This window comes from Populus nigra, chromosome 2, assembly GCF_951802175.1.
Source record: "Populus nigra chromosome 2, ddPopNigr1.1, whole genome shotgun sequence".
Taxonomy (NCBI): domain Eukaryota; kingdom Viridiplantae; phylum Streptophyta; class Magnoliopsida; order Malpighiales; family Salicaceae; genus Populus; species Populus nigra.
The window spans coordinates 4,033,303-4,038,302 of record NC_084853.1 but is presented as its reverse complement, the minus strand read 5'-3'; positions in this window follow the sequence as shown (position 1 = coordinate 4,038,302).

The window sequence follows — 5,000 nt, the reverse complement described above, 5'->3', positions numbered from 1 at the left end:
AGGAGAGCCAACGCATGGGCGCGCGCACGGCAATTTAATGCCACGCCCACGCCAGCGTAGAGCTCTCCTCGCAATCCCCAAGTTCGGCGGTCCGCACCAGCCACGTCGGCCAGGCCTCCGACTTGCGAGCAGGGGCAGCGGCCACCGCCGCCGTGACGTCGCGGCAAGCAGACAGCCGCGCAGCAGCTGCCAGCACCTTGGCACAAGCACGGCAAATGAATGCCACGCCCACGCCGCGGATAAGCAGCCCCAACGCGCCCGACGGCTTGGAGCGGGTCCCGAAGACGGTGGCCGGAATCGGGTCGTCGCCGGCCGGAAAACGGGTCATCGATGCCGGCAATACTTCGGGCCATGAGGCCCCCCACCTTAGTCCGAGTTTAGCAACAGCCCACATATCCCCCGCGGCAGGCCTATGGGCGCCAGGCCAGCGCGCCCCATGGCCAGTCAGGGGGCACCCCCCTAAAGAGCAATAAGTGTCATTGAAGCTCTGGCAGGGGGAGACACTACTAGGTCCCAGCTGTCACCCCCCCTCTAAAAAATTCATTTCTTGGTATTTTGAGCTGAAATTTTGCACAGAGGTTGGCAAAAATCCAATCCAACTTTATTAATTTTTCCAGAATTTTTATAGGTCGGGAAGTATTTTTTTTTATTTTCCTACCATTAAAAATCGAGGAAATCGGAAAAAATAGGAACCGGCTCGGAATGACCCCAAATTCAGTGGGCAGCCTCATAAAAATATGGCTGATTTTACTGGATTGATTTCATGTGGAAAGCACGACGTTTTGTTGTAGGAATGCGGGAACCCCGGCGGCTCGCCTGCCGCGGCCAGCGACGTCGGGCTGGCCCCTGCAGCGCCTAGCCTCTCCCACGCGGGGGGCAGGCCAGAACGCGGGGGGCCAGGGCCCGAAGGCAGCCCCCCCGCGGGCGAGAGAGCAAGCCAGCAGGGGCTGTCGCCTGCCGCGGCCAGCGACGTCGGGCTGGCCCCTGCAGCGCCTAGCCTCTCCCACGCGGGGGGCAGGCCAGAACGCGGGGGGCCAGGGCCCGAAGGCAGCCCCCCCGCGGGCGAGAGAGCAAGCCAGCAAGGGCCCCCAAGGGCCCCAGGCCCGAAGGCCCCAGCGCCCCAGCGCCCAGCGCGGGCGGGCGCGCGCGCGCGTGTGGTCTTTGAGGGGCGCCGGCCTGGTGGCTCCCTAAAGAGCAATAAGTGTCATTGCAGCTCTGGCAGGGGGAGACACTACTAGGTCCCAGCTGTCACCCCCCCTCTAAAAAATTCATTTCTTGGTATTTTGAGCTGAAATTTTGCACAGAGGTTGGCAAAAATCCAATCCACCTTCATTAATTTTCCCAGAATTTTTCGAGGTCGGGAAGTATTTGTTTTAATTTTCCTACCATTAGAAATCGAGTAAATCCGCAAAACTAGGAACCGGCCCGGAATGACCCCAAATTCAGTGGGCAGCCTCATAAAAATATGGCTGATTTTACTGGATTGGTTTCATGTGGAAAGCACGACGTTTTCTTGTAGGAATGCGGGAACCCCGGCAGCTCGCCTGCCGCGGCCAGCGACGTCGGGGACGCTGGCCTGCGCTGTCGAGCCCGCGAGGGCTGTCTCCGCGGCAGGCCCCCCCTGAACGGGGCACGACAGGCCACCGCGCTGGCTCGTCCAGCGTCGACAGTCCCTCGTCCAGGTTTCAGATCGCGCCAAGTCGAACCCATGACCTGCTCAAGCCATCGTGCGCTGCCGAATTCGCATCTGCGTGTAGGCTGCCATTCCACGCGGCAGCCCCTGTTTTCGTCAGCGTGCCCCCCTGACGAATTTTCCTGCCTGGCCCAGTCCAGCGTCCAGCCCCTGTTCGTCGAAAAATCTGCGCTGCCGATTTTCCACGCGGCAGCCCCTCTTTTCGTCAGCGTGCCCCCCTGACGAATTTTCCTGCCTGGCCCGGCCAGTCCAGCATCCAGCCCCTGTTCGTCGAAAAATCTGCGCTGCCGATTTTCCACGCGGCAGCCCCTGTTTTCCTCAGCGTGCCCCCCTGACGAATGTTCGTCGAAAAATCTGCGCTGCCGATTTTCCACGCGGCAGCCCCTGTTTTCCTCAGCGTGCCCCCCTGACGAATGTTCGTCGAAAAATCTGCGCTGCCGATTTTCCACGCGGCAGCCCCTCTTTTCGTCAGCGTGGCCCCCTGACGAATGTTCGTCGAAAAATCTGCGCTGCCGATTTTCCACGCGGCAGCCCCTCTTTTCGTCAGCGTGCCCCCCTGACGAATTTTCCTGCCTGGCCCGGCCGGTCCAGCCCCTGTTCGTCGAAAAATCTGCGCTGCCGATTTTCCACGCGGCAGCCCCTCTTTTCGTCAGCGTGCCCCCCTGACGAATTTTCCTGCCTGGCCCGGCCGGTCCAGCCCCTGTTCGTCGAAAAATCTGCGCTGCCGATTTTCCACGCGGCAGCCCCTCTTTTCGTCAGCGTGCCCCCCTGACGAATTTTCCTGCCTGGCCCGGCCGGTCCAGCCCCTGTTCGTCGAAAAATCTGCGCTGCCGATTTTCCACTCCGCAGCCCCTCTTTTCGTCAGCGTGCCCCCCTGACGAATTTTCCTGCCTGGCCCGGCCGGTCCAGCCCCTGTTCGTCGAAAAATCTGCGCTGCCGATTTTCCCCGACGAACCTGCAGCTGCACAAATCCGCGCTGCCACTGCCCCATTGTCTGGACCAACAGTCTTTTCCATCAAGCCCTGGACTATAAATCGTCCAGACTCATCGCCAGCACCCGCTGCCGATTCTGCCGACTTTGCCGATTTCGTCGGCGCTGCCGATTCCAACACTGCACCCACCGTGTCTAAACCAGCGCTGTTTCGTCAGCGTGTCCCCTTGACGTATTTCCCTGCCTGGCCTGGACAGTCCATCTTCCAGCCCATGTTCATCGAAAAATCTGCGCTGCCGATTTCCCCGACGAACCTGCAGCTGCACAAATCTGCGCTGCCGATTTCCCCCCCTGTCGGCATGGCTGCCGCTGCCCCGATGTCCAGACCAACAGTCTTTTTTGTCGACTTTGCCGATTTTGTCCGCGCTGCCGATTCCAACACTACCCCCTGCATCCAAACCAGCATTGTTTCGTCAGCTCTTCCCCTGACGATTTTAGCCCTGTAACAAACAGTAGGCCTCCAATCCCGCCAACGGGAGCCAAGTTGATAGGGAAGAGAATTGAATGACGCGCCTGGTCCTCGCACCCCGCCACCCGAGGGGCCTTTTTCCCGGCAGCCTCTGAAAAACTCTAGCTTTCACGGTCCTCGCCGCCCCTCACCACCATGGCAGGCCTCTAATCCCACCCATCAGCAGTTGTAGCCGATAGGGCAGTGATTTGAATGACGCGTCGCGGGCCGCCGGGTCATCTCACCCGGCCATTAATTGGAGCGTTTTTGGCTGGCCGAGGATGGGGGGATGGATCTCTTCTTCCGAAAAAGCAAACAGTACATCGGGAGTTATGTTGACGGGGCATGGAATTGAATGACCCGTCGCGGGCCGCCGGGTCATCTCACCCGGCCATCCCGGGGAGCGTTTTTCCCGGCAGCATCGGGGAAACTCTTGCTTTCACTGCCCGCTGCCCAAGTCCCCACTCGCATCGGCCCCCCGCGCCAACAAGCCAACGCTGCCGAATCGGCAGACACTGCTGCCGAATCTGCCGACACTGCCCCGCGGGCTGCCACTGCCCCAGTGTCTAAACCAGCGGTCTTTCTCATCGAGCCTTGGACTATCCAGTCCGTCCTGACTCATCGCCAGCACCTGCTGCCGATTCTGCCGACTTTGCCGATTTTCTCGGCGCTGCCGATTCCAACACTGCGCCCACCGTGTCTGAACCAGCGCTGTTTCGTCAGCGTGTCCCCTCGACGAATTTTCCTGCCTGGCCTGGACAGTCCACCGTCCAGCCCGTGTTCGTCGAAAAATCTGCGCTGCCGATTCTGCCGACTTTGCCGATTTCGTCGGCGCTGCCGATTCCAACACTGCCCGCCGTGCCTGAACCAGCGCTGTTTCGTCAGCGTGTCCCCTCGACAAATTTTCCTGCCTGGCCTGGACAGTCCATCGCCCAGCCAATGTTCGTCGCAAAATCTGCGCTGCCGATTTTCCCCGACGAACCTGCAGCCGCACAAATCTGCGCTGCCGAATCTGCCGACACTGTCCCGCGGGCTGCCACTGCCCCAGTGTCTAAACCAGCAGTCTTTCTCGTCGAGCCTTGGACTATCCAGCCCGTCCAGACCCATCGCCAGCACCCGCTGCCGATTCTGTCGACTTTGCCGATTTCGTCGGCGCTGCCGATTCCACCACTGCCCGCCGTGCCTGAACCAGCGCTGTTTCGTCAGCGTGTCCCCTCGATGAATTTTCCTGCATGGCCCGGCCAGTCCAGCGTCCAGCCCATGTTCGTCGAAAAATCTGCGCTGCCGATTCTGCCGACTTTGCCGATTTCGTCGGCGCTGCCGATTCCAACACTGCCCGCCGTGCCTGAACCAGCGCTGTTTCGTTAGCGTGTCCCCTCGACAAATTTTCCTGCCTGGCCTGGACAGTCCATCGCCCAGCCCATGTTCGTCGCAAAATCTGCGCTGCCGATTTTCCCCGACGAACCTGCAGCCGCACAAATCTGCGCTGCCGAATCTGCCGACACTGTCCCGCGGGCTGCCACTGCCCCAGTGTCTCAACCTGCGGTCTTTCTCGTCGAGCCTTGGACTATCCAGCCCGTCCAGACCCATCGCCAGCACCCGCTGCCAATTCTGCCGACTTTGCCGGTTTCATCGGCGCTGCCGATTCCAACACTGCGCCCACCGTGTCTAAACCAGCGCTGTTTCTTCAGCGTGTCCCCTCGATGAATTTTCCTGCATGGCCCGGCCAGTCCAGCGTCCAGCCCATGTTCGTCGAAAAATCTGCGCTGCCGATTCCCCCCTGTTGGCATGGCTGCCGCTGCCCCCTTTTCTGGACCAACAGTCTTTTCCGTCAAGCCCTGGACCATAAATCGTGCAGACTCACAGTC